The sequence below is a fragment of the Lissotriton helveticus genome, chromosome 1_1 (genome assembly GCF_964261635.1).
Source record: "Lissotriton helveticus chromosome 1_1, aLisHel1.1, whole genome shotgun sequence".
Taxonomy (NCBI): Eukaryota; Metazoa; Chordata; class Amphibia; order Caudata; family Salamandridae; genus Lissotriton; species Lissotriton helveticus.
In genome coordinates, this window is record NC_136057.1 from 1,706,931,306 (window position 1) to 1,706,952,490 (window position 21,185).

The 21,185-nt window shown below is 48.1% G+C and overlaps 1 protein-coding gene across 6 annotated transcripts in view; it reads right to left on the minus strand.

The window, feature by feature from the left end:
- The window catches only part of STAT2 (signal transducer and activator of transcription 2), a 1,031,780-nt gene that overhangs the window by 52,095 nt on the left and 958,500 nt on the right, over positions 1 to 21,185 (minus strand). The window lies entirely within an intron of this gene.

Sequence of the window (21,185 nt, forward strand, 5' to 3'; positions counted from 1 at the left end):
GAAAAAAGGAAAAGGAAAAGAAATGTCCTTGCCTATCAGAATAAAAAATGATCAGGATAACCAAATGTCTCGTATACTGTGGCAAGAAGTAAAAAACAACAGAAATGTATATGTCTGCTCCTACTTAAATAGGTAAATAGAAGAATTTGGTATAACATCGATTTGGAATAACCCTACTACACAGGACAGCTTCCGAAAAACAATAAATAAGCTTACCAACCACCTTTCCTTGATAAAAGACAAAGATTTGTTAGTAGAAAGAAACCACGCATGGCCAATCGTAAACGGATTCAAAGTGAAAAAGGTGCAAAAATATCTAGAAACATCGTGGTCCAAGAAAAATAAACAGATATTTATCAAAGCTAGATTTGGTTGTTTGCCAGGACTGTGTCACTTACCACCATCAATCAATCAAGAGTATTTGTAAAGCGCGCTACTCACCCGCTAGGGTCTCAAGGCGGCGGGGGGGGGGGGGTGCTGCTACTGCTCGAAAAGCCAGGTCTTGAGTTGCTTCCTGAAGGAGAGATGGTGCTGGGTGAGTCGTAGGTGGGTGGGGAGGTTGTTCCAGGTCTTGGCCGCCAGGTAGGTGAAGGATCTTCCTCCGGTGGTGGTTCTGTGGATCCATGGGACGGTGGCGAGGGCGAGGCTGGCGGAGCGGAGCTGGCGGGTTGGCGTGTAGAACGTGAGGCGGTTGTTGAGGTATTCGGGGCCCAAGTCGTGGAGAGCCTTGTGCGCGTGGGTGAGGAGTCTGAACGTGATCCTCTTGCTGACGGGGAGCCAGTGCAGGTCCCTCAGGTGGGCGGAGATGTGGCTGTGTCGGGGGATGTCCAAGACGAGTCGTGCTGAGGCGTTCTGGATGCGCTGGAGTCTTTTCTGTAGTTTGGCGGTGGTCCCAGCGTAGAGGGCGTTCCCGTAGTCCAGACAGCTGGTGACGAGGGCCTGGGTGACCGTTTTCCTGGTTCCAGTGGGGATCCAGCGGAAGATCTTACGGAGCATGCGGAGTGTGTTGAAGCAGGAGGAGGTAACGGCGTTAACTTGCCTGGCCATCGTGAGGGAGGAGTCAAGGATGAAGCCCAGGTTGCGTGCGTGGTCCGTGGGCTTGGGTGGGGGGCCCAGAGCAGGGGGCCACCAGGAGTCGTCCCAGGCGGAGATGGATGGGCCGAGGATGAGGACTTCCGTCTTGTCTGAATTCAGTTTCAGGGGGCTGAGCTTCATCCAGTCTGCGATGTCTTTCATTCCGTCCTGGAAGCTGGCTCTGGCGGGGTCGTTGGTGAGGGAGAGGATCAGTTGGGTATCGTCAGCGTAGGAGATGATGTTGAGGTTGTGCTTGCGTGCGATGGCTGCAAAGGGGCTCATGTAGACTTTGAAGAGGGTGGGGCTGAGCGAGGAGCCTTGAGGTACGCCGCAGATGATCTTGGTGGCTTCTGCGAGGAAGGGCGGGAGACGGGCTCTTTGTCATTCTGTCGAAGAGGAAGGAGGTGATCCATTCCAGGGCCTTTCCTTGGATCCCGGCGTGGCGGAGGCGGGTTGTCAGGGTGCGGTGGCAGACCGTGTCGAACGCAGCCGAAAGGTCGAGCAGGATGAGGGCGGCGGTTTCTCCATTGTCCAGCAGGGTCTGGATGTCGTCGGTGGCCGCGATGAGGGCGGTCTCGGTGCTGTGGTTCGCTCGGAATCCAGACTGCGATGGGTCGAGGGAGCCGTTAGTCTCCAGGAAGGCTGTCAGCTGTTTGTTGACGGTTTTCTCGATGACTTTTGCAGGGAAGGGGAGGAGCGAGATGGGGCGGACGTTCTTGAGGTCTGAGGGGTCTGCGGTGGGTTTCTTCAGGATGGCGCTGATCTCTGCGTGCTTCCAGCTCTCCGGGAAGGTGGCGGATATGAAGGAGTTGTTAATGATGTCCCGAAGTTTGGGTGCGATGATGGAGTCGGCTTTGTTGAAGATGTGGTGTGGGCAGGGATCGGCTGGGGAGCCCGAGTGGATGGTGTTCATCGTGTGGGTGGTTTCTTCTGTGCTGACCTGAGTCCAGGCGCACAGGGTGGTGGTGGGGGGTGTAGGTTTGGTGGTGGGGTACGAGTTCTGAGCGCCGAAGCTGTCGTGTATGTCGCCGATCTTACGGTGAAAAAAGGTGGCCAGAGAGTTGCAGAGGTCTTGAGAAGGCGTGATGTCATTGTTGCTGGCGTTGGGGTTGGAGAGCTCTTTCACGACGTTGAAGAGTTCTTTGCTGTTGTGGGTGTTGTTGTCCAGTCGTTCTCTGAAGGATGACCTTTTGGTGGTGCAGATCAGCTGGTGGTGTTTGCGGGTGGCGTTCTTGAGGGCTGTCATGTTATCCGTTGACTGGTTGTGGCGCCAGGCTTTCTCGAGGTCACGGCAGGATTTCTTGGAGTCTTTGAGATCGTAGGTGAACCACGCGGCTTTCTTGATGTTGAGTTTGCTGGGAGGGTTTTTCAGTGGAGCAAGGGTGTCGACGCAGTCGGTGATCCATTGTGTGAGGTTGCGGGCTCCTTCGTTGGGGTCCGTGGTGTTGGTGGAAGGGTTTAGGCTCAAGGAGGTGGTGAGTCGGTCGGTGGTGATCTTGCTCCAGCATCTTCGGGGGGTTTGTTGAGGGCGGTGGTGGGTCATTGTTTTCCTGAAGTTGAAGTATACGCAGCTGTGGTCGGTCCAGTGGAGCTCGGTGGTGTGGCTGAAGGAGATGTGGTTGCTGGAGGAGAAGACGGGGTCGAGCGTGTGGCCGGCGTAATGGGTGGGTGTGTTGACCAGTTGCTTGAATCCGAGGTTGGCGAGGTTGTCTAGTAGGGCGGTGGTGTTGTTGTCCTGGTCGTTCTTCAGGTGGAAGTTGAGGTCTCGTAGGAGGATGTAATCAGGGGAGGCGAGGGCGAGCGGGCTGATGAAGTCTGCGATGGCTTCGCTGAAGTGTGAGCGTGGTCCCGGGGGTCTGTAGATGAGGGTTCCTCTGAGGGTGGTCTTGGGGTCGGTGTGAATCTGGAAGTGCAGGTGCTCTGCGGTGGCGAGGGTGTCGTCGTTGTTGGTCGTGATGCGGATAGTGTTTATGTGGGCGATGCCTCCTCCGGTCTGGTTGACGCGGTCCCTCCGGATAATCTTGTAGCCGTCCGGGATGGCAATGGCGATGTTGGGGGCTGAGGAGGCGTTCATCCAGGTTTCCGCGAAGAAGGCGACGTCTGGTGCTGTTTTGTCCAGGAGGTCCCATAGTTCGACGGCGTGCCTGTGGATGGAGCGGGTGTTGAGCAGGATGCACTTGAGGTGGTTGTTGTTGGTGGCTGTTTTGGCTGGCGCGGTGCAGGACCGAGTGCAGGTGAAGTAGCAGGCATGGCAGGTGAAGGCTCCGTGGGTGCGTTTCGGGGTGGCTTGGTAGCAGGCTGGATGTCGGCCGGTGTGGAGTGCGTGGAGGGTGGCGGTGTCGTAGCTCGGTCGGGTTGGCTGACTCTGGCGGGGTCCAGGGGTTCTGGCGCTGGGCGCGGTCCAGGCATGGACGGGTGTAGACGGGCTTGCCTTTGGCGGGCCTTCGGCGCGCAATCGAGTGCCCGCTGCGCGTGCCCGCTGCGCGTGACCGCTGCGCGTGACCGCTGCGCGTACGCGCGGTCCCCACCATTTATGGCGAAGTGGGAGGGAGGAGCAGCTGGGAGACAGTAGCGGGGCGGCGAATGGGGAGCGGGAGACAGGAGAAGGGGGCAGGGCCGCAGGAGAGCAGCGGCGGGGAGCAGAGGGGGGGTTGGAAAGAGTGGGAAAGCGGAGCGGGGGAGAGCAAGGGCAAGCCTGGAGAGCGAGGGCAAGCCTGGGCAAGCCTGGAGAGCGAGGGCAAGCCTGGAGAGCAGGGGCCCTAAGGAGAGGCGGCAGCAAGAGGGCCAAGCAGGCAGTGGCAGCAGAATCCGGGCACACGGGGGCCGTGCGGTAGAGAAGTGACCGGGTCAAGGGTCACAGCTCACTGCCGCGCGGTCCCCGCCATTTATGGCCAAGTGGGAAGGAGGAGCAGCTGGGAGGCGGGAGCGGGGTGGCGAATAGGGAGCGGGAGACAGGAGAAGGGGGCGGAGCCGCAGGAGAGCAGTGGCGGGGAGCAGGGGGGGTTGGAAAGAGCGGGAAAGCGGAGCGGGGAGAGCGAGGGCAAGCCTGGGCAAGCCTGGGCAAGCCTGGAGAGCGAGGGCAAGCCTGGGCAAGCCTGGAGAGCGAGGGCAAGCCTGGAGAGCAGGGGCCCTAAGGAGAGGCGGCAGCAAGAGGGTCAAGCAGGCAGCGGCAGCAGAATCCGGGCACACGGGGGCCGTGCGATAGTGGAGTGACCGGGTCAAGTGTCACTCCACTACCGTCATGGAAGAGATCAGAAGAAGAAAATCTATGCAGGCTTTGTAAATCAGGACCAGATTACAACATTATTCATTTACTGTGTCTCTGCCTGGATTTGGAAACTGAAAGAAAAACTACACTTAAGAGACTTTATTTATGTATTTATTTATGTATTTATAAAGTTTTATATAGCGCTACTGGACCCAAGAGAATCAGAGCGCTTTACAGATAGGTAAACAACATAGAGGCAAAATTACAAAGTGAATTAAAACTAAACATATGATAAGGCATTTAGGATTAAATGAGGGAAATGAGGGAAGAGAGAGACTAAGAGATAAATAAGGGAGATGAGGGGGGTTAAGGAGTAGGAGAGAGAGGAGAAAAGGAGAGAGGGAGCGAAAATAGGTAAAGGAAGAAGGAGGGGTGTGTTGTGGAGTATAAAAAAATAAGGACAGTGTCATTACAGCGATGTTAGGTACCCCAATATTTGTTGAGAAGAAGCACCTTGAGTCTTTTTTTGAAGACAGGGTAGGAGGGGTTGCAGCGAAGATCTTTGGGGAGAGAGTTCCAAATCGTAGGGGCATTCCCAGAGAATGCCCGTGATTGGGTCTTTTTACATTTGAGTCTCGGGCGGATAAGGAGAAGGGTGTTAGAGCTTCTCAAGGATCTGGAGCAGCCAGCTTTTTGTAATTTGTCAGAGAGGTAGGAGGGGGTGTTTTGGTGAAGGGCTTTGTGAGTGACACATGCCATCTTGAAAATGTCTCTACCATCAATTGGGAGCCAGTTGAGGTTTTTGAGGACAGGAGAGATGTGGTCAAATCGCTTACAGTCAGAGATAAGCCTGGCAGCCAGGTTGAGAACAGATTTAATCGGGGCAAGGTGGACTTTAGGGGTCCCTACAAGGGTGGCGTTACCATAGTCAAGTCTGGAAAGTACAAGAGATTGGACAATGATTTTGAAGTCGTCAGCAGGGATGAAAGGTTTGATTTTTTTAAGGTGGAGAAGGGTGAAGAGAGCTCCGTTAGCAGAATTTTTAATGTGAGGGATGAGAGTGAGATTGTGATCAATGCTAATGCCTAGGGATTTGACAGAGTTAGAGGTGGAGAGGGAGCAGTTGAGAGCTTTGATGTCATTGATCCAGAGTTGGATAGGCAGAGAACTGTTTTTGGGAGTGAAAAGGATGATTTCTGTTTTTTTGGGATTCAGTTTGAGATGGTTAAGATGGAACCAGACTTGGACTTTATTCAAGGTATTATTGAGGTGAAGGATGTCATGGTGGGATTTGATCTTGTAATATAGTTGCGTGTCGTCAGCGTAGAGGTGGGAACTGATATTAGCTTGTTTGAGAATGAGGGTGAGTGGTTCCATGAATAGATTGAATAGGGTGGGGGAAAGGATACAACCTTGCGGGACACCCAGGGAGACAGGTTGGGGTTTGGAGAGGCAGTGATTGAGTTTAATTTGTTGGGATCTATTTTGCAGATATGAGGTGAACCATTGATGGACAGTGCCCTCAAACCAAGTGTTAAGAAGGGTGGGATGGTGGACAGTATCAAATGCCGCAGAGAGGTCAAGGAGGATAAGGAGGGAGGATTCGCCTTTGTCAAGAGAGCGAAGAATATCATCAGTAATCCTGAGCATAGCAGTTTCGGTGCTGCATCCTTTCCTAATACCAGATTGGAATGCGTCAAGGACATTGAAGGACATGATATGGTTGTCTAGTTGGGACAGGGCACATTTTTCAAGGGCTTTGGAGAGGAAGGGAAGGTTAGAGATAGGGAGTAGATTGTTCAAGTCATTAGGGTCAGCGGTGGGGTTTTTGAGGATGGGGGAGATTTGACCTAGTTGAAGGGAAGCTGGGACACAACCAGTGGCAAAGGAGGATTTGATGATATTGGTCCAAATGGGGGCAATGATGTATTTGAGTTCTTGAACCAACTGTGCGAGAAGAGGATCTTTGGGGTGTGATGAAGGTTTGAGCTTGGAGATGATGTAGGTAGATTCAGATACTGGACAGAATTCACTCCAGGAGGCATTGTTTTTAGCCTGGGAGCGCTTAGAGGTAGAGTCAAGGTGGGGTAGGGTAGGGAGGGTTAGAGAGTGGTCCTGATACGAAGGGGAGGGGGGAAAGGTGTAGTAGGAATATTAGGGAGGTGGAGTTGGTTGAGGGTAGATTGGAGTGGGAGAGGGGGGAAGAGAAAGATAATTCAGTCGAGTTGACTTTGTTTGAAAAATAGGTCGCAATTTCTTCGCATCTTTCAACAGTGGCTGGTATTTTAGGGGGACCAGAGGATGTTTGTTTTTTAACAATATTAAAGATTTCTCTGGGACGGTTTTTAGCCTGGTCAAGTTGCAAACGGAGGAAGGAAGCTTTTTCATTGAAGATGTGTTTCTTGTACTTGGCCCTGGCGTTTCTAAGGAGTAAAAGGTTATCGGGGAGGGATGATTCCTCCAAGAACGTTCGGACTGCCTGAGGGCCCGTCTTTCATTATTAAGTTCTGAGTTGAACCAGGTTTTGGGAGGTATTTTTTTTTGTTGTTTAAGTTTGATTGGTGCAATTTGGTTAAGGGCTTGAAGGATAGAATTATTGTAATGTTCAGTTAAGTCATTAGTGTTGTGAGAGGGGGGAAGAAGTAAGCGGGTTATGATTGAGGATTCCAACTCGCCAGGGGAAATAAGGTGAAGATTACGAGTATGTTTCATGGGTAAAGTGCCGATAGGGGTGTGGCGAGTAATGGAGCAGTTCAGAGTGAAGAGGATAAGGTGGTGATCTGACCAGTCCACGGGAAGGATCGTTGAGAGAGAGGCCAGATCCTTGCTAGACAAAATACCATCAAGGGTGGCGCCTTTGGAGTGAGTCGGGGATTTGCAGAGTTGAGTTAGGTCAGTAATGTCCATGGTGTCTTTAAAGAGGATGACAGCAGGATCCTCATTTGTATTCCAATGGATGTTATAGTCACCAAGAAAGAGATTCTTGGAGTGAGTGAGCGAAGATTGAATGATAAGGTCAGACAGCTCCTCGGTAAAGGGGATAGAATTGCCGGGGGGTGGTAGATGGTGTGTAGACGAATGGTGGGGGAGCCAGGAATAGTAAGATCAGCGCAGAGGTATTCAAATGTGGAAGGGACCTGGAGATGGACTAGCGTGAGATTTAGTTCCTCTTTAAAGATTAGGGCAAGGCCACCTCCTGTTTGCTTGATTCTGTCTTTCCTAATGATGGAATATCCAGGAGGATGAGCAAGTCAAGGATAGGAGTGGAGTGGGGGTTGAGCCAGGTTTCAGTTAGGAATGCAATGTCGATGTTTTCATTGAGAATGGTTTCCGCAATATCAGTCGCGTGGCAAGAGGCGGATCGGCAGTTAATCAACCTGCAGTAGAGGGGTGATGGGTCAGGGTATTCGGTAGAGGGATCAGGGAGGAGAGATGTTAGTTGTTGTGGGGGGTCTAGGTGATGTTGGGTACAGGGGGAGCCTGCTCGTTCCCAGGAGAACTGGGATGGAAGAATGCGGGTAGTGGAGACTAGGGGACGAGGATGGGGGGGGAGACAGGGGGATTCGGGGATAAGTTAACCTCCAAGGATAATGGGCCGCCTGTTGAGGAGTGGAGACCATAGTTGTCGCGTACGTGGGGAGGGCATTGGAAAGGTCAACGGGTTTGATTGGGATTTGGTAGTTAGTAGGGAGGGGTGTGCCATGAGGAGCGTAGTCAATGTTATCATTACTAGGGGAGCTAGTGCTCGGAGGGTGGGAAGGGTGCTAAATTGCGATGATAGGTAGTTAAGCTAAGGGTCCGATGTGTGTGTGTGATCCAAAGAGTGGGCTTTAGCAAGGAATGATACATCAGATCTGAGGGAGGAGTGTTCAAAAACAAGGGACGACAGGAGAGATTCAATGTTAAGGAGTGATAGTGTAAGAAGTGGGGTGTGGAGAGAATCTAGAGTTATTGGGAGGAGGAGAGAAGAGTGGGAGTTATCGGGGAGGGGGGATTGGGGAGAGGAAATGGAGATTAACCAGGGGGGGGGGGAGAATGGAGTTGGGATGGTTGGGAGGTTTCGTAATGGGGGGGCAGAGGAAGTAGGAGTGTTAGAGGCATTAGGTTTAGAAGGATTGTTGGTTGAATGAGGAGGGGGGACAGTATAGGGTGTAGTGGCAGGTAAAATGAGGTTTGTAGAAGAGGTTAAGGGAATGTGTGAGGGAATTGTAAGCGGAGGGGAATTGAGGGTTGTTGGAGAGGTCTGGGGGTGGTTAAGTGAGGGGGGAGAAGATAAAGTGCATTAAAGGGTGAGATGTTACATGAGTCAGAAGGAGAGAGGTGAATGGACGAATGTGTGTTGTTGAGAAGAAGGGGTATAGGGGGCTCTCTGGGAGCGGCAGGGGAGGGAGAGTTGTGAGCTATGGAGGCTGGAGGGGATTTGTTCAGGGGTAGATCATAAGGAGTGGAGTGTTCAGCAGAACTTAAAGACTGCGGAGTTATAGGGGAGGCAAGAGTAGGCGTGCCGGTAACAGGAGTTTCGGACAAATTTGAAGGCTTAGGAGAAGTGAGTTGAGTAGACCCTGATTGAGGGAGTCAATGAGCAGGGATGTGTGCTGAGGATGGAGGGGTAGGGGCGGGAGAAGAGGAAGACGGGGTGAGGGGGGAGGTGGACAGAGGGTAGTGTTGGGGAATAGAGGGATGATGGAGCAAGGACGTAAAGGTGGGATAAAAGGAAGGAAGGGGGTGGTGTAGGGGGATAGAGGGGTGAGAGAGCTCGGACGTAGGGGTGGGAGGAAAGGATGGAGGAGGACGAAGAGGCTGGAGGATGCACTTATGGACACAAAAATAAAGAAGTTCCTATTTACCTTTCTGCATCCAGGATTTAATACTTGCGACGAGTGACTGGTCCTCCAACACTCCTGTGATCCCGGAGAGTACGCTTGCATCCGGCGTTCAGAGGATTGGATTTTGTCAGCTGATGTGGCGTGGTGGCGCCTGCTGCCAATCATCATGAGTTTCCTTGCGGTCACTTTTGTCAGCTTGATTAGCATTGCACAAGCGGCAGGTACGGTGGTGCGAAAGATGCAAGATTACGAGCGCTGACGAATGGCAGAGACCCAAGCACTAGCAAACGGCAGAGGCACAAACACAGCGCGGGCATCGGCTCTGGAGGGGGCCGGGGGTGTGATTACGTCATAGCTGTAGGGTTGCCTCACTTCCGCCTGACTTCAAGATGACGGTGTGATTGTCCAAATGCCGGCACCGCAACAGAGTACGCATATCAGCTGCTTTCAAACACAGCTGATTTTGCAACACGCTCCAGTGCCTATCTGCTAAGGGACGTGGGACATCAGTACGTCTCTGTAACAGATTGGAATCTTTTTTAAGTAGGTACTTTAAATGTTGTTGTTTTAAGGGTATTGTGCCACAACTATTGTAGCAAGCAGCAACTGCAGAACCCACAAAGTTATGGCCAGTCGATTGCATAGCACCCCCTCCTGCATTTTTACCATCTCCTGGCGATCCATCAATGTTGTGGGAAGATTGGCAAGAAGCTTTTTTAACTTATTTAGATGCCATTGGTGGTGATGTATTCTCGCCCAAATGCTAATTGGCTATTCTTAAACATATTTGGGGGCAGAAGGAAGAAAACGAGTTACTTACCTGTAACTACGGTTATCCAGTATTGGTATCTTTCATAGATTCACATGCCTGAATCATTCCCCGTCGTCGAGGCGGGAGTCCCACGGTAAATAAAATATATAATAGCAGTGCCTAAAATTTCTTGTAGTAGGCTGGAAAAGCCTAAAGGCCTAACTAGGCCTCAAAACTTAGCAGCCTATCTACATCATTTTGTAAAAAGACCTGAAATAGTAGCCTCAGCCAATCAGCTGTCCTCACCCTCTAGAACCTTCCCAGCTCAGGCAGTTCTCCTCAGATTTTCCCAGCACAAGTGAGAATTAGTATCCATAGACAGAACTGCCCTACCGGGGAGGAGGGTGGGTGCATGTGAATCTATGAAAGATACCAATACTGGATAACCGTAGTTACAGGTAAGTAACTCGTTTTCTTATCCAGTATTAGGGTATCTTTCATAGATTCACATGCCTGAATCAGAATAGCAAGCAGTAACATCATGCCTGTCGATTGAGGAAGGTGGGAGACAAAGAAAACATAAATCAATCCCCACACAACCAGGAAGGTAATAGAGTACAAAACTTGTTAATATAACATATGCATCAAAACCTTCAAATATAACAGATAGGACAGCATTATAAATATGTAAAGTTTAAAGCAGTATAAGAAAAAATATATAAGCTTTCCAACCTTAGTGAAGAAGATGCTGCAGCACTGCATCACCAACAGCTGTGTCATCTTGAACTGCCGACTGCAGACAGTAATGTTCGGTAAAAGTGTGCACACTTTTCCAAGTAGCAGCTCGGCAAATGTTCTCCAGCGTCACTCCAGCGAAAAGGGCCGTAGATATCGACACTGTTCTTGTGGAATGAGCTTTGACCTTCCTTGATAAAGGTCTATTGGCCTTGTCATGACAGAAGGTAATTGTAGTAGACAACCACCTGGCAATAGTTGCTTTTGTGACAGCTTGACCGAAGGTGGGTCTACCATAGGCAACAAACAGTTGTGTAGATTTACGGATGTCTTCCGTTTTCTGCAGATAGAATTTCAGACACCTTTTCACATCCAGAGAATGTAAAACCCTCTCTGCAGGAGTTTTTGGATCCGGGAAAAAGGTTCTGAGTTTGACCGGTTGATTAATGTGGAACTGAGTTGGCACTTTAGGAATGAATTTAGGATTGGTCCTAAGTGTAACAAAGTCCTTAGAGAATTGCAGAAAAGGGTGAGTAATAGTGAACGCCTGTATTTCACTAACTCTGCGAGCAGAAGTAAGAGCCAACAAGATTGCAACTTTCCAAGTCAGAAACTTCAATTCTGCTTTATGGATCGGTTCAAAAGGCCTTTTGAGAAGTTGGGAAAGAACTACATTAAGATCCCATTCCGGAGGAGGAGGACGAACTGGAGGGAAAGCTCGGAATAGTCCTTTAAGGAATTGTTTGATCAAGGAGGATGAACATAAGGATGGTTTGTTGGAATTCTTACTGAATCTGGATATTGCTGCCAGATGTACTTTAATAGAAGAAAAGGCTAGACCTGATTTAGCCAAAGAAAGCAGGTATGGAAGGATGGCTTCAGGAGGAGCCTGAAGTGGATGAACCCCATTATCTCCACACCATGAACAGAACCTCTTCCACTTGAAACGATATGTTTTGATGGTACTTTGCGCACGTGCTTGCGACAATATCTCCCTGCAGTCCGAGGAGATGTTTAGGTCTTTGAACTCTAGGAAGTCAGGAGCCAAGCGTGCAAGTGCAGCGATTGAGGATCTGGATGATGGATTTGACCTCCCTCTCTTGTCAGCATCGACACTGTCGGTTTGAGCCGAAACGGAGGCTGTTGAGACAGCAGGAGAAGCTCCTGAAACCAATATTGTCTTGGCCAACGTGGAGCAATGAGGATGAGAGTGCAGTGTTCCCTCTTCATCTTTTGCAGGACCTTCGGAATGAGCGGAATCGGAGGATAAGCGTACGCAAACATTCCGGTCCATCTCATGAGGAGGGCGTTTCCTCTTGACCCCCTTCCTGGGAACCTGCTGGCATAAAACAGGCACTTGCTGTTTTGCTGCGTGGCAAACAAATCCAGCGTTGGTCTCCCCCAAAGCCGAAAAATTGTCTCTACTTGATGGTGTTCGAGTTCCCATTCGTGACAGCCCACAAATGTTCTGCTGAGACTGTCTGCTAGAGAGTTGCGAACCCCTTGTACATGCTCTGCTTTGAGGGATATGCCGTGACTTAAGGCCCATTCCCACATCTCCTGAGCTTGCAGTGACAGGGTAAGAGATTTCGTTCCTCCCTGTTTGTTTATGTAGAACATGCTGGTGGTATTGTCCGTACGCACCAGCACGGACGAATTCACGATCCTTGGTAGAAAAGCTTGTAGGGAAAGAAAAATGGCTCTGAGTTCCAAGATGTTGATGTGCATCTGTTGGTACTGATGAGACCATCTTCCCTGGATCTGAAGGTCCTGAAGGTGACCTCCCCAACCTTCCATGGACGCATCCGTAGTCAGGGTGAACTCCGGAATCTCTTGGAGGAAGGTGAGGCCCGGCGACAAGTTGTGCCCCTTTGACCACCAGAGAAGAGCCTGTTTCATTTTGACAGTGACTTTGATGCGGTCGTCGAATGATCCCTCGACCTGCTTCCACTGACGAAGTAACTCCTCTTGCAACGGCCTCATTCTGAGTCTTGCCATAGGAATGAGGTTGATCGCAGATGAACACATCCCCAGAAGGGAAGCATATATCCGAACTGAAAGCGACTTTTTTGCGGATATCTGTTTTGCTAGTTTGGCGAGCTTGTTTTGTCGCTCCTGTGTCAGGTATGCCTTGCACTGGCATGTGTCCAAGACTGCTCCCAGAAAAGTCAATCGTTGACGAGGTTGGAGCTGAGATTTCTGTGAATTGAGGGTCAGCCCTAGATTCGAGAATAGTGAAAGTGTCCTGCTGACCGCCTCCATTGTCGAGTTTCTGGTTGGACCCTTTAACAGCCAGTCGTCGAGGTATGGGAACACCTGGAGTCCCAGGGACCTCAACATTGCAGCCACTGGAGCCAGGCATTTTGTGAAGATTCTGGGGGCCGATTTGAGGCCGAACGGGAGGACTTTGAATTGGAAATGGACGCCGGCCACTTGAAACCTTAGGAATTTGCGGTGGTTCGGGTGAATAGGGATGTGAAAATATGCGTCTTGCATATCCAGAGAAGCCAGAAAGTCTCCTTCGTTGAGACAATTCAGAATGTCCTTCAATGTCACCATGCGGAAACTCTGTTTCTTTAGATATTTGTTGAGTTTGCGCAGATCCAATATTGGACGCCACTCTTCCGAATTTTTCTCCACAAGGAAGAAGTGAGAATAAAAGCCTATCCCTTTCTGAGAAGGATGGACTCGTTCTATCGCATTCTTGCGTAGCATCTTTAAGGCTTCTTTGAAGAGTAAGTGCAGGCGAGGGGGAGGGGGACCCCTGGGCGGCGTTGTTGGAGGCTTCTGCAAAAACTCCAAAGTGTGTCCCTTGCTGACCAAATCCAGGACCCACTGATCTGAAGTTATCTTCCGCCATTGATGGTAAAAGGCGGAAATTTTGGCGCCCACGGGAAGGGAAAGAGGGGTGGCCGACATCCGGCAAAGCTCATTGGCGCTTGTTAGAATCTCGCCCTTGATTGCCTGAGCGCCGTTTCCCTCCTTGCCGAGAGAAAGAACCAGAAGCAGGCTGCCTGTTAGAAGATTGGTAGTAGGGCTTGTTGTAGGTAGATTGATACTGTCGATTTTGTTGGTTTGAATAATTACCTCTGGAGGAGTATCCACGACCTCTTGCACCTCTAAAGGAACCCCTCTTGTATTGCAGGGTCCCAAGAGATTTCGCTGTATCGGTATCAGTTTTAATAGCCAATAAAGCGTCATCAATGTGCTTCCCAAACAATGACTCACCATCGAATGACATGTCCAAGATCTTGGTTTGGACCTCAGGTCTAAAAGTGGTAGCCTTGAGCCAACCTTGACGTCTAAGCACAATTGCCCCAGCCAATTGTCTAAAGTTGGTATTAGAAATGTCTAGGGCGCAATCAATAATTTCTGAGGCCGCCCTTTCGCCTTCCTGCACAATTCTGCACACCTCCATCTGTTGATCCTCCGGGATCAGCTCAAGATATTCCGTGATCTCAGACCACATTTGTCTATCATAACGAGCCAGGATAGCTAAAGAATTAGCCGCTTTAATGGATGCTGCTGCGTTTGCAGAAAACTTTTTTCCAATTGCATCCAGCCTCCTTCCCTCCTTGTCAGGTGGCGTTGAAATGGGAGCAGAAGGATTTTTGGACTTCTGCTGCGCAGCCTGAGAAATGACCGAATCCGGTCGAGGATGACCGATTAAACAAGCAGGAGTATCGGATGGTGCTCGATACTTTTTGTCTATCCTCGGCAAAACTGCCGGAATGGAAGCTGGTGTTTTCATTATATTAAGGCCTTCCTTCCATATATAATCGATAATAGGTATGGCTCTGACCACTCTCCGATATCCTTCTTTAAAGTCATGTAAAAAGCAGTCCGACTGCTCAACTGTGACAACTAATTCAAATCTATTAGCAGCTCTCTGCATAATATTGTGAAAACCCCCAATATCTTCAGGTGGAGAGTCTGAAGGACGGGGAGGAGGTGGAGAAGGTGTAGGGATGACATAATCCTCCCAAGGGTCCACTGGAGTGTTATCCGGTAACTCTCCCTCTTCTCTACTTTCGTCACCATCAGTGGAAGAACTGTCTACAACCTGAGGAATTGGAGAAGTATGTGGTTGTGGTGACAATGGAGCTCTTGGCGACGGAGGTCGTGGCACAGGAACTGGAGCAGGTGACCCAGCGGGCGCACCTTCATTGGGTGGAAATCTCTGGCGATAATCTGCCAACATAGCTTGCAAATCCTGTATTAAGGAAGTTGGTAAATGTGTTGTGTCCTCAGACCGAGGAAGTCTAGTATGAGGTGACTGATATGGTGTGGAATAAACGTCATGCGTATATTGCTCCTGAACCTCCTCTTCATCATCCTCTTGCAGTTTAATATGCAACTGAGAAGGGTGACAGGCAATTCCAAAGGGATCATCATCCTCTTCCCCTTCATCTGACTCCCCTTGCATGTATGTCTCCAAAATGTGCGATGGCAAAAGCGGAGAAATATGTGAATAATCCTGCCTTTTATACGTTTTCATTTGAAAATGAGTGAATTGTATCTTTGCTGGCGGGGAACCGTGCAGCCGATGAGCAGAAGTCCCAGTAAACGGATTCTCCGTCGACGGTGCTGTCAATGCTAAAGATCTTGCCGTCGACGAGGCCATCAATGGTATTTTCGTCGACGAGTCCTTTGTCGTCGGGACCGTCGACAATGCCGTCGTCGACGAGGCCGTCGTCGGCGGGTCCCTCGTCGTCGAGACCGTCGATGGTATCTTCGTCGACGAGTCCCTCGTCGTCGGGGTCGTCGACGGCGTCTTCGTCGACGATGCCTTCGTCGACGGGACCGTCGATGGTATCTTCGTCGACGAGCCCCTCGTCGTCGGGGTCGTCGATGGAATCTTCGTCGACGAGTCCCTCGTCGTCGGGGTCGTCGATGGTGTCTTGGTCGACGATGCCTTCGTCGACGGGACCGTCGGTGGTATCTTCGTCGACGAGCCCCTCGTCGTCGGATCCGACTTTGGTGTCTTCGTCGACGAAATCTTCGTCGACGAGGCCGTCGATGAAGTCTTCGTTGACGACGAGGCCGTCGATGGTGGCTTCGACGACGAGTCCTTCGGTGACAATGTCTTCGTCGACGACGGCCTTGCGGTCGTCGACGGAGCAGACGATTTAGTCGACAGAGCCTTCGCTGAGAAGGATTTTGACAGCAAAGGTGGTACAGACATCAAAGGTGACGTGATAGCTGAAGTGGTAACCACAGAAGTAGAAGAGGAGGTAGAAGTCCAAGTAGTAGTAGGTACAGACACCAGAGAGATAGTCTTAGCCTGGGTTGTACTCACATGTGAAGAAGCCGATGCACTCTTAGAGGGTTCTGAAGCTTTCTGAGAGGTTTTAAACATTTTCTTTCTCTCAGGAGAAGCATTGTCCGTGGATCTAGCTCTCTTGCTAGAAGTAGAGGCTTTGTCCTCCTCATCCGTGGATGAAGACTTCAGCCACAAAAGAACCCTTGCCTCCCTATCCCTGATGGTTTTCTGAGGGAAGGTACGGCAAATTCGACAGTCCTTCACCACATGTGAAGGGTGCAGGCAATAAATACAATCCGAGTGCTTGTCATCCACATGGACTCTCTTCTTGAAGCAGGTTCCACAAGGTTTGAAAAGAGCTTTCCTTTCAGACATTTTAAAGCTTGAAAATCCAAAAAACTGAGTAGGCACACAGGGAGACTCCCTTACACACGAAGTGCGGTGAAAATCTGAGGAGAACTGCCTGAGCTGGGAAGGTTCTAGAGGGTGAGGACAGCTGATTGGCTGAGGCTACTATTTCAGGTCTTTTTACATAATGATGTAGATAGGCTGCTAAGTTTTGAGGCCTAGTTAGGCCTTTAGGCTTTTCCAGCCTACTACAAGAAATTTTAGGCACTGCTATTATATATTTTATTTACCGTGGGACTCCCGCCTCGACGACGGGGAATGATTCAGGCATGTGAATCTATGAAAGATACCCTAATACTGGATAAGAAAGGTTTTGAAATTATTGCCGATTCCGGCCGTGAGATAATGGAGCAAGACAATGAAGCAGATGAGGAAGAGGATGATGATGAATTTGCACGAGCCCTGAGAGCTTTGGAAAGCAATTATAAACCACAGATAAATATCGTTGTGGAGCACCATCATTTTTTTCTAGAGCGCAGATGAAAGGGGAGTCTGTGGATCAATACATTGTGGTATTGAGAACATTGGCTGCTACACGTAAATTCCGTGACTTACGGAATGAGATAATAAGGGATCAGTTGGTAAATAAAACTGATAACGAACATTTTTTTAAAACTACTTAACATGAAGGAACCTTCATTGGAAAAAGCTATTTTGGCAGCAAAAATGGTGGAGAATACCACTCTGTATGTGAAAGAATTGAAACAACAAGATGATGACAAATGTGGAGAAACTGTAAATTTTGTGCAAAGATTACAGAAATTGAACATAAAATCTACTAATTCACATGACGAGGAGATGTCACACAAGCAGGATTTAAAAATAGCAAGAAATCTTCTATTAAATGTTTTCGGTGTAGTAGTAAAATACATGTCGCTTCCTTTACCAACTGTCCAGCAATTATTGTCAGATGCTATAAGTGTAGATGCTTAGGTCATTTTGCTCTTGCAAGAGTAAGTGTTGTTCACAAAGCTGAAGAAGCGGAATCTGAGGGTGGTGAAGTATTAGTCATTGAGGAAGCATCAGTGAATGCACTGGGTGATTTTTATCATCCATCTAAATGTAATGTGCTTATGTGTGGGAGAGTTGTCTGGGCAGATTCATGCTCCCCGTTATTGTGGAAAGAAATTACCTATGTTGGGGTGTTTTTTGACAGATATACGTTTTAAAGAGAGAACTGTACAATCCACTGTGTATGTTGTCAGTGAAGGGAAAAATCTTTTGGGCTGGTCTGACCAACAGTTCACCAACACTGGAAAATGCAATGAACACAAGAGCAACTGTAAGTGGAAAGATGATTTTCCAAATGTTTTTGCACCAAAGGTGGGTTGATTAAAGGTATTCTGTCATAAGATAGTCTTAAAGGAAGATTCTAAACTAGTTATCCATAAGGTAAGAAGTGTACCTATCACTATGAGGTCTGCTTTGAAAAATGAATTGAATCGGTTGCAAATGGAAGGTAATATAGAGCAAGTAGAATCTACTAATTGGGTAAGTCCAATTGTTTTAGTTAAAAAATCGAATGGGGTCCGCATGTGTGTGGATCTTCGCGACTTAAACAAGTCCATTTGGGTGGATCAGTACCCCCTTCCTAATATCAATGAATTGTTAGCAACCGTAGGTCATGTCAAAGTATTTTCAACTTTGGATTTATCACAAGCGTACCATCAGATTAAGTTGCACCAAACTTCTAAGCACTTAACTGCGTTCATTATGCCAGAAGGTTCATATAGATTTGTGCATATGCCACTTGGTTTGGCTTCATCTTCAGCAGTTTTCCAAAGAATTATGCAAAAGTTATTTGCTGATGAAGGGAACGTAAAAAAATTCAAGATGATATCTTGGTCTGGGGCAAGGATGAACAGGAACATGATATTATGTTATGAAAGGTTTTGACAAAATTAAATGAGGCTGGTTTGACTGTAAGTTTTGAGCAAATGTAAATTTGCAGTAAAACAGGTGAAATATTTGGGTCATACTATATCAGAGAATGGTGTTAGCCCAGAAATGAAGCTAGTAGAAGCAATAAAGAATGCCCAGCACCAGTCAATAAAGATCAACTCAGATCGTTCCTGGAAATGTCAGAATATTACTTTAAATTCATTGATCATTTCTCTAACATTACTAACTATTTGAGAGATTTGTTAAAAAAGAATGCTAAATTTAATTGGACACCTTCTTGTGAAGATGCCTTTAAAAAAGATCAAGGATTGTATTGTTAATGCTGTCAATTTGAAACCTTTTGATGTGAATGATCAATCCATTCTGGTGACTAATGCCAGTTTGTATGGACTAGGTGCAGTTCCTATGAAGGGAAAGGATGGTAAAAAACGAGTTGTTCATTGTCATTGAAAAAGAAGCCCTAACATGTTGGTGGGCAATCAAGCATTTCAAGAATTACATATGGGGCCATTCATTTGAGTTAAGGACAGATCATAAACCATTGGTTGATTTGTTTTCTACCAAGGGTGCTGGTAAAGCCACGCCTAGATCAGCCAAGTGGTTATATAATTTGCAAGAATTTTCATTTCAGATAAAGTATGTTCCTGGCCATACTAATGTCAATGCTGATTGTTTGTCACTTTTACCGTTGTGTTGTGATGGTGAAGAAATACAAGAAGCTCATAAGGAGGATGAGGATATTGTGGTTGCCTCTTTGTCTGAGTGTGGAAAAGGTGCTCTTCAAGAAGATGAGTGGTTAGCTATGATTTTCTCCAATAGTGTTATATAGACCATTAAGGAGTGTTTATCTGTGGGTTGGCCAAGGGACCGGCAGAAGATGGTTATGTTGGATGAGTACAAAAAAAAATTGGGATGAATTAACTTGGTTGGAAAGTAAATTGCAAAGGTGTGAAAGGTTGGTGGTCCCTGAAGAGCCTAGAGATCAGGTTGTAGATTTGTTACATGATGGTCATGGTGGCATGTCTGGGATGAAAAGAAAGGCGAGAGCACATTGTTGGTGGCCAAGCATGGACCGTATTATTGAGAGGAGTGTGAGAAGTTGTTTGCCATGAGCTAGTTGTAATAAAACTCATAAATCCTAAGAGATGCCGATTACCCATTGGAAGATTCCAGATAGGCCATAGAAGAAGCTAGGAATGGATATTTGTGGCCCGTTTGTTATGAAAGGATGTGTAGGTAAGTATGCCTTGGTGTTAATGGATTCTTTTTCCAAGTGGCCTGAGGTTAAGTTTGTTAGTTGCGTGAATACCGATGCTGTGGTGGAGTTTTTAACTGAAGTATTTATGCGTGAAGGATGGCCGAAGGAGATAGTTACTGATAATGGTCCTCAGTTTGAGTCTAGTCAGATAATGGAGTTTTTGAAGGTTAATGGTGTTGTGCATCATCGTACAGCACTATATCATCCTAGGGAGAATGGTTTGATTAATGGGTTTGATCATGTTTTGGTGGAATGTATGCAATTGAATGTGTGTAGTAATTTGGACTGGAAGAAAGAGGTGCAGAAAATGTTGTGGAACTATAGAATAACTCCTCAATCTGCCACGGGTGTCGCACCATTTTGTTTGTTAAAAGGTAGAAATCCACACTCACTGGTATATCCAGGTTGGATGTGCAAAGGGAAAGAGGTGACTTATGATGCAGAGGTTACAAAGGACAAGGTGAAGGAGATAGTTGAAAACTACCAGCAAGGATATCAGCTCCGGCATGGAAAATCTACAAATTGCAAAGGAAAGTTTGGGTAGAAAGGGAGAGTCAGTGTGGTCTACCCCATGCAGAGTGTTCAGAGTGTGGGGTCATACTGTGGAGTTGGAAGGGGGTAATGTGTGGAATGCCATGAAATTAACAAAGTGCTATGATGCTGAAGTGGAGGGTAGAAGCTGAGGTCCACGTTATTGGCTACTTCAAGATGATATTCCATATTTATATGTGTACATAGTTTTGCTTGTTTATGTCACAACTGTATTTCAAGATGTTATTCCATATTTACATTTTCTATATTTATTTAGTTTATTTATTGTTTACTAAAGAGAGGAGATAAGTTGCATTTGCATTTCTTAGTTTGCTATAGAAGATGGAACACAGCATGTTGTGGTTGGTAAATTCTGTGAGGAATTCTGAGAGCGGCAGTTGCTGCTGGTCGAGGTGGTTCGAGTACGCACTTATGGACACAAGAATAAAGAAGTTCCTATTTACCTTTCTGTGTCCTGGATTTAATAATAGATTTACTATATCAAAGGATCACTGCACATAAAACCTATAAGTCACCCCTATAGCAGGCCTTTGCAATCCTAAAGGCAGGGTGCTTGGTTCTAAGTAAGAGGGCGCCTCTGCATGAGCAGGACACCCTTGCAGCCTATGGAGTCCATTCTCCCGGGTTGTCAGTGAAGCAGCCATATACTCTATAGAGGGGCATCGAGTAAGCTGGACTTCGTTTGGACCTGACTCCATCTCCCTTCCAGTCTGCTGCATCACCTGTGCCTGTCATCATACAGGAACCTTCCAAGGCCTGTGAAGCATCAAAGACACCTGAAGAATTCTCCCTTGGAGGGAAGGAGTCACTCCCCTGAATTTGCAAGCACCACAACAAAGTCGATCGGTCTACAGATCCTGAGTTCCTCCGGACTCCATGGGCTCTGCAACACAGGTGGGGATTTCCACAGCTTTCGATGCCTGCTCTACCCTTTTACTAAGTTTTACACCAGTATCCCTCATGGGGATTGCAATGACCAAACCCCTGTGCACAGCATCCAACTTGCAGTTGCAAAGGCTTGTTGGATTCTTTCCAAGAAGATCTTTGGGCTCCAAGTAGCCTCAACATTGAGCACCTCCAGTAACCAGAAACTTCAGCCACACCGCTATGTGTGCATCGTGGCCTGCATCTTTTTGGTGAGCTGCTTGAGGTCCTCTCGCGACTTCAGTGCCTCTGGCCTGTGGGTCCACTTGAGGGTCACACTAGCT